Here is a 12,883-nt window from a genome sequence, read left to right on the forward strand (position 1 = left end):
TATTAGTGTATAGAATTGCAACATATTTCTGTATAATGACTTTATATTCTGAAACTTTACCAGATTCATTGATGAGTTCTAATAGTTTTCTAGTGGTATCTTTAGGATTTTCTTTGTTAAGTATCTTATCATCTGTAAACAATGACAATTTTACTTCCTTTTCCAATTTTGATAAATTTCACTTGTTTTTCTCCTCTGATTGCTGTGTTGAGGACTTCCCAAACTATGTTGAAAAGAAGTGGTGATCATAGGCATCCTTGTCTTGGTTCCTAATCATAGAGGCAATGCTTACAGGTTTTCACCATTGAGTATGACATTGGTTATAGGTTTGTCAAGTGGTTAGGACTCCATAGTTTCACTGCCTAGGACTCAAATTGGATCCCTGGTTAGGGAACTAAGATCCTACAGGTTGAGCCATATGGCAAAAGAAAAAAAAAAGAAAATTGAAAATTTTGAAACTTTTAATATTTGTACTTGCAAAGTTTCACCCCTCAGGAATTATTAGTAATTCTGAGTTATTTCTTTCTCTTCTTTTTTCTCTCAATCACCTGACATATAAACACTCCAAATTAGCATCACTTGAGATATTTCAGACTTGTGTGTTCTTGCCGAAAAATACTTTGTCATTTAAAATAAAATGCGAGTGCTATTCAACAATGAAAGATTTTCTAACGACTTACATACAAAATGATATTTTTTTTTGACTCAGGGATTAATTTATAGAAAAACTTCGTTGGGTATCTATGAAAATTAGAAAAATTTGGTTGTTGTTTTGATGGAGAGGACAGTAAAGAAATTTTGTGAGAGAGTAATGGAAAGAGCTGTCTTTGTCTTGAAATTTCTTCAACAGGCAGAAGAGGAAAGGAGAGGAGAGTGTTCCAAGAAGAGGGAATAACAAGGAAAGTAAAGGAGAAAAATGGTGCTTCAGGGTCCTGTCAATGACTGGATTTTGGAAATCATATGAAGAAAAAGTGGGAGGCAAGCCTAGTGGGACTCAACCCTGAGGTGGCTTATGGTGGCAATTTCTTCCAAAGCACAAACTGAGACATATGGTCAGACAATAGATATTTCCTGATTTGTGAATTTATTTACTAGAACATTCTGATAAGGCATAGATTTTTTTTTAAAGGCATAGATTTTTAAGCCAAATTTCATTAGTCATTTAACAAACTGCTTCTGTGAAAGGGATAAAATCTTTATGAAATTAGATTATTAGCTATGTGAGCCATCACTGCTATTCTTATGTGAAGTCATTTGCAAAAGACAAAAAGAAATATTTTGCACATTTATAATTTTTAGTACATATCATATTACAATATTTGTTACAATATTTGTTACAATATTTTTCACCAAACATCCTATGTGATGTGCCAGTCCATATTAAGCAATAGAGCATATACAAAGGAGAGATTAGTAGCTTTCAAAAATTTTTGTATAGTGAGTTGGAATTAGGGAACATGAGAAGAACAAGCAAAAAGAAATATTGGAAAAACTTATTTAAAATAGGGATATGCTTTAAACCTCTGGAAAATGCCAACTACTAATACAGAACAACTCAGGATGGGAGCAGTTCTCTTGAGAAAAAGTCTCATGAAATCAATCAGTGAACATATTTACTGGGAGTATGCATGGTTCAGAACTCCAGAGGGGTATTATAGCAGGAAGAGCAGAAATCCTTGACCTTTCCCATATTACAGAAGGAGAGTTTCAAGAGCTAGTTGGTTGAGAAGATTCAGTTTCTTCTTACTTAAGACATTTTTATATCATAAGGTTTAAAGCTGCTTACTGTAAAAACAAAGAAAAAAAGTCTTCAGTACAAAATAGAAAGAAAGAATCAATATAACCCCATGACCCGGAGTTATGGGTCATAGATCAAGACCCAGAGTGTTTTGTTCCCCTAAAATTTTAACATAATGAAGAATTTTCAAACCAATAATAAAATCTTGAAACTTTTACCTGTGAGATCCACTATTATAAATCAATATGGAAAGAAAATACAAGCTTCTGAGAAAACGTACCTTTCCCTTATTTACTATTTAAAGCAAGCCTATATATGTAATGGGGTACTTTCCTATGAATATCTCTACCACTGCCCTGCTCTCTGTCACATAATGTGTGTGTGTGTGTGTGTGTGTGTGTGTGTGTGTGTGTGTGTGTTTGTGTGTGTGTGTGTGTTTAGATGGGGAGAGTGAAGGCTTGATATAGAAACCACAGTCTGGAGGAGAAAGACTAAAGAATAGAATGGGTACACATATGCATGTATGCTAAGTCACTTCAGTTGTGTCCGACTCTTTGCGACCCTATGGACCATAGCCCGCCAGGCTCGTCTGTCCATCGAATTCTCCAGGCAAGAATACTTGAGTGGTTTGCCATGCCCTCCTCCAGGGGATCTCCCCAACCCAGGGATCGAACCCATGTCTGTTACGTCTCCCGCATTGGCAGGCGAGTTCTCTACCACTAGTGCCACCTTGGCACCAATGCCATTGTTTCATGGTAAAATCTGATGTAACTAAAACAGAGCAACATTCAACTTTGGGAACAAGCAGAGCCCTTTGGTTCCAGATGAAGAAGGCTCCTTCTGAAGCAGGCAGCCACTCTACCTGCCAGAACTTATACCTATTGGCATAGGTTTCATTGTCCTAATCCATAAAGCTCTTCAGTCTCTGCCACTTCACTGTTGTATTTAGGGAATAGAAATTTGGGGGGATGTTGCAAAAAAATTTCTTTTGGGGGATAGTCTCTCAACAATGCTTCTACAAAGCCAGGTAGAGTATGAACCCACAGCATGCTCCAATATCTCCCCAACCTCTTCTAGCCCAAGAGGGTCTCAGTCTAGTCAACAAACAGGGTTATGCTGGGAAACAACATTCTTCTTCCAAAATATTTTGACTAAACATTGACCTCTCTTTGTTCATTAGAGAAAGAAAAGCCACAAAAGCTTTTCCCTGACACATATTTTCCCTGACACATACTTTTCTTAAATCAATGAATGCAGACCAGTAACAAACTTAAATATGGGGGAAATGAAAGGGAAAATTCAGATAGACAAAAGTAATTTGTAAGTCATTATATCAAGTATATTTCGGATACAACTTTTGACTCATGTAATTATTTGTTATCATAGATTTCTAAGCAAATTCTCCTACTGTATTTAGCACTTTGATGGATACCCAAGCAAAATATACAAAACTCAGCTCAGAAAATATAGAGAAATGTACTGTTGGACACACCCATATACTCAATCTGGATGTTGTAAAAGAACGTAAGGGGGGGAAGCAGAAACTTGCTTCCTCCTGATATAATGGTACCAAGAGCACAAGTGATAAAGCTAGAAAAACCAGCATCTATACATGAATTGTGTAACATTTGATGAATCACATATTTACAGTTTTCATACATTTAGATAGCAATTTTCTTAAAAGAAGGAATCACACTTGATTGTTTCCATCTTTATATCCTCAGAAATGAGCACAATAATGGTACATTCTTGGTGTGCAATGTATGTTGAATAAACGTACATATTTTTAACATTTCAGAACTTCAACTTTCTTATCCATATGAAGTGATAATATCAGCTTCTGCTAAGAAGATTCAGTGAAGCTTCACATGTAACTAAGTCGGACAAACCCTGAAAGAGCAGGTATTCAATAAGTAATAAGTCCTCTCTCCCTTCCACTCCCCTTCCTTTTTCTCTTTTCTCCCACATTTCACTATTCAGTGAATATTCAAAATCTATAAGGTTTTTTTTTCCCACAATATGTATAGAGTCTGCCTGTTGATTGACCCACCAGAGATAGCTGTTATCAATAGTAACAGTAGCATATATAATATTTGAGTGTGTAGTCTGCTAGACATTGGGGTGCTAACTTTGTCAACTGCTTTGGAGGGAAAAAGCTGCCCACCCGCTCCCCATCACATCTGCATCAACCTTTAACTTCACTGACACTAGTCCAGGTAACATGAACTGTCTCTCTCCTCTTTGGAACAAGGACATCCTTCCTTTACGGAAACCTAGATGTTTCCCCACTAATGCTTCTAATCTGTCACCTATCTACATGCAGTCATTTGAATTTTCTTCCACAACCTAACATTTGCATTTTTGTGGTTAGTCAGCTTTGAAAGATTATCAAAAAATTGCTTCATTGTCAGTAAGGACATATGGCTTAAGATTTATATGTATTCATTTCATTTTCTCATAACAACTGAATTCCCGGAGGGGTGAAACATCAAGTAAGCAATGACCATTTCTGTACCTTAAAACAGTGATTATAAAATTTGTTCTATAAATAAATATTTCCTTTGCCTGCAGATAAATGCTAAATATAATTATATTCTTATAAGGTCAGAGTTATAAATATAATTCAGAATCATATTTAGCTTATTTTAACTCATTGCCTAGAATAAAACTATTAAAAAACACACACAAACTAAATGGATGCTACTAAATAACCAATGGATCACTGAAGAAATCAAACAGGAAATTTAAAAAATATCTAGAGAAAAATAACAATGAATAAGTAACAGTCCAAAACCTTTGGAAAAGCAAAAGCAGTTCTAAGATGGAAGTTTATAGCAACTGCAATCTTACCTCAGGAAACAAGAAAATCCCAAATAAACAGTGTAACTTTGTATCTAAAGCAACTAGAGAAAGAGGAACAAACAAAACCCAAAGTTAGTAGAAGGAAAGAAATCATAAAGATCAGAGCAGAAATAAATGACATAGAGACAGAGAAAGCGATAACAAAGACCAATGAAATGAAAAGCTGGTTCTTTGAGAAGACAAACAAAATTGATAAATCTTTAGCCAGACTCACCAAGAAAAAAACAAAACAAAACTGAGGGAACTCAAATAAAATTAGAAATGAAAATGGAGAAATTACAATAGACACCACAAAAATACAAAAGCTCATAAGAGACCACTATAAACAACTATTTGCCAATAAAATTGACAACCTAAAAGAAATGGACAAATTCTTAGGAAGATACAACCTTCTAAGACTGAGCCAGGAAGAAACAGAAAACATGAACAGACATATCAAAAGCACCAAAATTGAAAACATGATTTAAAACCTTCCAACAAATAAAAGTCTAGAACCACATGGCTTCACAGGTGAATTCTATCAAACGTTTAGAGAAGAGCTAACACCTATCCTTATGAAACTCCTAAAAAAAATTCCAGTGAAAGAAACACACGAATCAGCCATGGATTTACATGTGTTCCCCATCCCAATCCCCCCTCCCGTCTCCCTCTCCATCCCATCCCTCTGGGTCTTCCCAGTGCACCAGCCCTGAGCACCCATCTCATGCATCCAACCTGGGCTGGTGATCTGTTTCACCCTTGATAGTATACTTGTTTCAATGCTGTTCTCTCTGAACATCCCACCCTCACCTTCTCCCAGAGTCTAAAAGTCTGTTCTGTACATCTGTGTCTCTTTTTCAAACCACTACAATATTGTAAAGTAATTAGCCTCCAACAAATAAAAATAAATGGAAATTATATATATATTAAATAAATAAAAATATATAAATATAAAAAAATAGATTACTTGCCAATCCCAAGCAAAAAAAAAGAAAAAAGAAAAGAAACACTCACAAGTTTATTCTATGAAGCCACCATCATCCTGATGCCAAAACCAGACAAAGACATCATGAAAAAAGAAAATTACAGGCTGATATCACAGATAACCATAGATACAAAATATTCAACAAGGTACTAGCAAACTGAATCCAACAATACATTAAAAGGATCATACACCATGCTCAAGTGAGACTTATCTCAGGGATGCAAGGATGCTTCAATGTCCACAACTCAATTTTTATGTCAACCTTATTAACAAACTGAAGAATAAAAACCATATGATCATCTCAGTAGATGCACAAAAATCTTTTGACAAGTCCAGTACCCATTTATTATAAAATCCCTCCAAAAAGTGAGCATAAAGGGAATCTACCTCAACATAATAAAGGCCATATAAAGCAAACCACAGCTAACATTATCCTAGATGGTGAAAAGCAGAACTTGCCCTGTACTATCAGAAATAAGAAAAGGATGTCCTTATTTGATATTGAATTTTCATTCAACAAAGTTTTGGTAGTCCTAGCCATAACAATATCTCGCTCATATCAGGAAGTTTCCATAAGCCTCTTATCCTTATTCATCAGAAGGCAGACAGAAAGAAAACCACAATTACAGAAAACTAACCAAAGTGATCACATGACCCATAGCCTTGTCTAACTCAAAGAAATTATGAGCCATGGCATTTAGGGTTACCCAAGATGGAGGGATCATGGTGGAGAGTTCTGACAAAATGTGGTCCACTGGAGAAAGGAACGGCAAACCACTTCAGAATTCTTGCCTTGAGAAACCCATGAACAGTATGGAAAGGCAAAAAGATAGAACACTGAAAGATGAACTCCCAGGTTGGTAGGTGTCCAATATACTACTGGAGAAGAGTGGATATATAACTCCAGGAAGAATAAAGAGATGGAGCCAAAGCAAAATGTCTAGTTGTGGATGTGACTGGCAATGGAAGTAAAGTCTGATGCTGTAAAGACCAATATTGCATAGGAACCTGGAATGTTAGGTCCATGAATCAAAGCAAATTGGAAGTGGTCAAACAGGAGAATGATGAGTGAACATCAACATTTTAGGAATCAGTGAACTAACATTGACTGGAGGTGCGAATTTAATTCAGATGACCATTATATCTACTACTGTGGGCAGAATCCCTTAGAAGAAATGGAGTAGCCATCATAGACAACAAAAGAGTCCAAAATGCAGTACTTGGGTGCAATCTCAAAAATGACAGAATAATCTCTGTTCATTTCCAATGCAAACCATTCAATATCACAGTAATCCAAGCCTATGCCCCAACCACTAATGCCAAGAAGCTGAAGTTGAAAAGTTCTCTGATAACCTATAAGATATAGGTTATGTGATATGATATCTTATCTAATAAGATATATTATATGATATGATATATGATATCATATCTTATCTTATGATATTATATATCATATAAGATATATGATAACTTTTAGAACTAACACCAAAAAAAAAAAAAGATGTGCTCTTCATAGGGGATTGGAATGCAGAAGTAGGAAGTCAAGAGATACCGGGAGTAACAGGCAAGTTTGGCCTTGGAGTAGAAAACGAAGCAGGGAAAATGCTAACAGAGTTTTGCCAAGAGAATGCACTGGTCATAGCAAACACCCTCTTCCAACAACACAACAGATGACTCTACACATGGACCTCACCAGATGGTCAATACCAAAATCAGATTAATTATATTCTTTGCAGTCAAAGATGGAGAAGCTCTATTGAGTCAGAAAAAACAAGACTGGGAGGTGACTGTGGCTCAGATAACAAACTCTTTATTGCAGAATTCAGACTTAAATTGAGGAAAGTAGGGAAAACCACTAGACCATTCATCATCCCTTATAATTATACAGTGAAAGTGACAAATAGGTTCAAGGGATTAGATCTGATAGACAGAGTGCCTGAAAAACTGTGGAAGTGTACAGGGAGACAGTGATCAAGGCCATTCCCAAGAAAGAGAATGGCAAAAAGGCAAAATGGTTTTCTGAGAAGGCCTTACAAATAGTTGAGAATAGAAGAGAAGATGATGACTGCAGCCATGAAATTAAAGGACACTTGTTCCTTGGAAGAAAAATTATGACCAACCTAAACAGCATATTAAAAAGCAGAGACAGCACTTTGCCAACAAAGGTCTGTCTAGTCAAAGCTATGGTTTTTCCAGTAGCCATGCATGAATGTGAGAGCTGGACCATAAAGAAAGCTGAGTGCTGAAGAAATTATGCTTTTGAACTGTGGTTTTAGAGAAGACTCTTGAGAGTCCCTTGGACTTCAAGGAGATCAAACCAGTCAATCCTAAAGGAAATTGGTCCTGAATATTCATTGGAAGGACTGATGCTGAAGCTGAAGCTCGAATACTTTGACCACCTGATGTGAAGAGCCAACTCTTTAGAAAAGACCCTGATGCTGGAAAAGACTGAAGGCTGGATGAGAAGGGGGTGACAGAAGATGAGATGATTGGATGGCATCACTGATTCTATGGACATGAGTTTAAGCAAGCTCCAGGAGTTGATGATGGACTGGGAAGCCTGGCATGCTGCAGTCCATGGAGTCTCAAAGAGGTGGATATGACTGAGTGACTGAACTGAACTGAACTGAGCCATAGCAATCAGAGGGGAAAAAAGCAATAAAAGAATGTAAAATGGAAAAGAGGAGTAACCTGTAACTGTTAGCAGATAGTATGATACTATTCATAGAAAATCCTAAAGATCCCACCAGAAAACTACCGAAGCTAATCAGTCAGTTCAGTACCATTGCAGGATTCAAATTAATACAAATAAATCTCTTTTTGTATACACTTTCATTACTATATACGAACAGTGAAGAAGAGCAGAAAGAGATATTAAGGAAACAATCCCATTTACTATTACATCAAAAAGAATTAAAATTTTCAAAACCTAGGAATAAATTTACCTAGGAGACATAAAAACCTCTCCTCTGAAAACTCAAAGACACTGATGAAAGAAATTGAAGATGACACAAAGAGATGGAAGGATATACCATGTTCTTAGATTGGAAGAATCAATATTATCAAAATGTCTATACTACCTAAGGTAATCTACAGATTCAATGCAATCTTTATCATTATCAGTGACATTTTTCACAGAACCAGAAGTCTCTAAAATTTATATGGAAAAACAAAAGGCTACCAATAGCCAAAGCAATTCTGAGAAAGAAAAATGGAGCTGGAGGAATCAGACTCCCTGACTTCAGACTATACTACAAAGCTAAATTAATCAAAATAGTATGTCACTGGCACAAAAACTGAAATATAGATCAACAGAGCAGGGTAGAAATCCCAGAAATAAAATCACACCCCTATAATTAATTAATCTACAACAAAGTCGGCAAGAATATACAATGAAGAAACAGACATAGAGAACAGACTTATGGACATGGGGAGAGAGGAGGAGAGGGTGAGATGTATGGAGAGAGTAACATGGAAGCTTATGTTACCATATGTAAAATAGATAGCCAACGGGAATTTGCTGTATGGCTCAGGGAACTCAAACAGGATCGCTGTAACAACCTAGAGGGCTGGGAGGGGAGGGAGATGGGAGCGAGGTTCAAGAGGGAGGAGATATATGTATACCTATGGCTGATTCATGTTGAGGTCTGACAGAAAACAGCAAAATTCTGTAATGCAATTATCCTTTAATTAAAAAATAAATAAATGGAAAAAAATGTTCTGCCTCATGCATAAATTCCCCCAAAATAATATATCTAAAATAATTTATCTGTACACTTTGAACAATTTTGTTAGATGACTGAAGAAAATCTGAAGATAAAAGCATAAAAGTTGAGTATGCATTGTATAGTTTAAATAAAATTTGACTATAAAGTGTGAAAATGGAAAAAATCTAAATTAGTACAGTGCATATAAGAAAATCTAGGAACTTCCATGGTGGTCAGTGGTTAACACTCTGCACTTCCACTGCAGGGAGTGCAGTTTCGATCCCTGGTCAGGGAACTAAGATTCTACCAGCTGGAGCAGAGGTCATAAATAAATAAGAAAATCTGAAATACAAATTCATAATTCAATTGGTAAACTCAAATATTACAGGCAGATATTTTGACCACTTCATTTGCATTGTTAGAAGTTTGCATAGTCAGGTATCATTTAGAAATTAGGATTGTTTAAGTTAAATATGATAGTGACTTTGCAATTTATTACCCACACAAGGACATTCTTAAAGTGTAAGGGGAAGTATAAATAAGTAGATGAGGAAACAGATATAAACAGTAACTGACTCAACCAACCAATATAAATGTTTGTTCATGGTACATAGTCCTATTCATGCATTTTTCTTCTTAAGAGTTGAGGCTGTGTTATGCATCTTTATATACTCTGACTAGTAAGGTATTTGCCATATGATACATAGTTAAATGTTTAAACTAATAGAGAGAATAAAATAATTGTTTAATTAAAATAAAATACAGAGATTTGAGTTTTGACCCCAAAAAAGAAACATCAGAATTTCATCCTTTCACTCCAGTTCTATAAATGTAGCCAAAACACCAATAGAATGTGTTTTACTGACATTTATCCTTGAAGACTAAATATAAATTTGACTAAATGATTTTTGAGAAAGGATTGATTAAAAATAACAACAAATGAGAAAACCAAGTATAGGAAAACCACTACTCCTTTTAAAATTACACGAAGCAAAAAAAAATAAAAATAATAAAAATAAAATTACGTGAAGCATAACTAAGGATTTCAAAAAATTATTTAGCAAATTTATAAGAAATAAAGCCATTCACACTTGATGAGTTAGAATAGCTGAACTAAATAACCCATGATACTTATCTTATAGATTTAAGATGCCTGGTTTCTTCAAATGAAAGACAGTTTAGACTGGAAGAAGTCTGGAAATATGGAAATAAAGTTCACAATAGAAAATATTAATAGGGTAATTAAAGGTCAGAAAATATGAGAAAAGGCTTGTAGCTTTGAGAAGGGCAGATAGCAGCTGACATGTAGAAGAACGATAAAGAAGCCAATGTTTATAAAAGCAGAGATTAAGTTCGTGAAATGGTACTTGACTGGCAGCTAGGAGGCTTTGTTTCCTTTCATCTTCATTCTGAATTAAATGTCTTGCCCTGCCCAGAGCCGCCCAGCCTGCCTCTTCCCAGCCTGAGGCCTGGGTCCATCACTCTGTGAGGAAACACCTCCAGCAAGTTGGACAAGCGTTCTTACAAAGTTGCTGCCGTTAACTGGGCCATCTGGGGATGCAAGGTCCCAGACCTCACAGAGGATGAGACGCCATGCCCGATGCGCTTGTGGGAGATGGCCTCCACCTCCGAGCCACGCAAGTGCGTCCGGTTTGCCCACTGCCGGCACGTGACCATGGAGACAGCTGTCTTCATCGAGACTCTCCTGACCCTGTGTGTTGAGGTGCGGTGGTCCAGGTACAATTATCTTCCCCACCCAGGACCATGCAGCAGCTGGAAGGCTGAAACAGATGAGGAGTATCTGCGGTGCATAGAGCAGACACTATTCTTCAAGGATAGGTGGCTCAGCATGATTCTGGACGATGGTGGGACCTCACCAACCTCATTCACACCAAGTACCCACAGTTCGTGTCCAAGTCATCTCCAAAGAGACCACAACGGGGTCCACAACCTGTATAAGGTCATCACACACAGAGTCCTGAAGGTGCCTGCCATCAACGGTGATGACTCCATCACCAAGAACAAGTTTGACAACCTCTCTGGCTGCCAGGAGCCCTTCATAGATGACATCAAGTGGACCACAGGCAATGATTATGGTGGTGGAAGCAGGCTATGGCAACGTGGGCAAGGGCTGTGCCCAGGCCCTGAGGGGGTTTGAGGCCACGGCATCATCACGGAGATCTACACTATCATCACACTCCAGGTGGCCACGGAGGGCTATGAGTGACCACCAGCGATGAGGCCTGCCTGGAGTGCAGCATCTTTGTTACCACCATAGGCTGTATCAACAAAACTGTTGGCCTGCCCTTTAAAGAGATGAAAGATGATGTCATTGTGTGTGCAACTTTGACACTTCATGGACACTTTGACATGGAGATTGATGTCAAGTGTGCTGAATTAAAATGCTGTGGAGAAGGTGAACACTAAGACGTAGGTGGACTGCTACTTGTTGAAGAACGGGTGTCACATTATCTTGCTAGCCAAGGGCTAGCTGTCCAACCTGGGCTGAGCCATGGGTCATCCCAGCTTCGTGATGAGCTACTTCTTCACCAAGCAGGTGAGCTGTGGACCCACCCAGACAAGTACCCGATCAGAGTCCACTTCCTGCACAAGAAGCTAGATGAAGCAGTGGCTGAAGCCCCCTGGGCAAGCAGAATGTGAAGCTAACCAAGCTGACTGAGAAGGAGGCCTATTACCTGGGCATGTGCTGTGATACCCCTTCAAGCCTAATCACTACTGCTATTGAAAAGCAGACCTGCTCTTTGCCTTTGAGCTGCTGTCCTTGCCTGGGTCCCACTTCTCCTCCCTAAGAACAAATGGAACCACCTCTGAGGTTGGTTTGATAATGTCTGTCATCGACGCCTTGGGACTAGTCAGTCAGTCTTTGGCCTCTGCTGCATCCCTCATGCAGTTCCAAGTGTGGCACGGGGAACTGAGAAGTCCCTCCGCAAGTCCTGGTCAGGCTGGAGGTATGTGGGAGTTACCACAAGGAACCATGAGCTCAGGGACTTTGGAACTGTTCACTCAGTCCTTTCTTCTCATCTAGAGCCAGACATCTTGGAGTGCGAAGTCAAGTGAGGCTTAGGAAGCATCACTACGAACAAAGTTAGTGGAGTGATGGAATTCCAACTGAGTATTTCAAATCCTAAAGGGTGATTCTGTGAAAGTGATACACTCAATATGTCAGCAAATTTGAAAAGTGCAGCAGTGGTCACAGGAATGAAAAAGTTCAGTTTTCATTCCAATCCCAAAGAAGGGCCATGACAAAGGATGTTCAAACTACTGCACAATTGAATTCATCTCACAGGCTAGCAAAGGAATGCTGAAAATTCCCCAAGCTAGGCTTCAACAGTACATGAACTGAGAACTTCCAGATGTTCAAGATGGATTTAGAAAAGGCAGAGGAACCAGAAATCAAATTGTCAACATCTGTTGGATCATAGAAAAAGCAAGAGAGTTCCAGAAGAGTATCTACTTCTGCTTCATTGACTATGCTAAAGCCTTTGTGTGAACCACAACAAACTGTGGAAAATCTTCAAGAGGTAGGAATACCTGACCACCTTACCTGCCTCCTGTGAAACCTGTATGCAGGTCAAAAAGCAACGGTTAGAA

General features: G+C 38.0%; 1 pseudogene; it reads left to right on the forward strand.

Moving 5' to 3' along the window:
- The first annotated feature begins 5,756 nt into the window (after positions 1-5,756).
- On the forward strand, positions 5,757-12,017 carry LOC122450026 (annotated as a pseudogene).
- Positions 12,018-12,883: the final 866 nt, after the last annotated feature.

This window comes from Cervus canadensis, chromosome 11, assembly GCF_019320065.1.
Source record: "Cervus canadensis isolate Bull #8, Minnesota chromosome 11, ASM1932006v1, whole genome shotgun sequence".
Taxonomy (NCBI): Eukaryota; Metazoa; Chordata; class Mammalia; order Artiodactyla; family Cervidae; genus Cervus; species Cervus canadensis.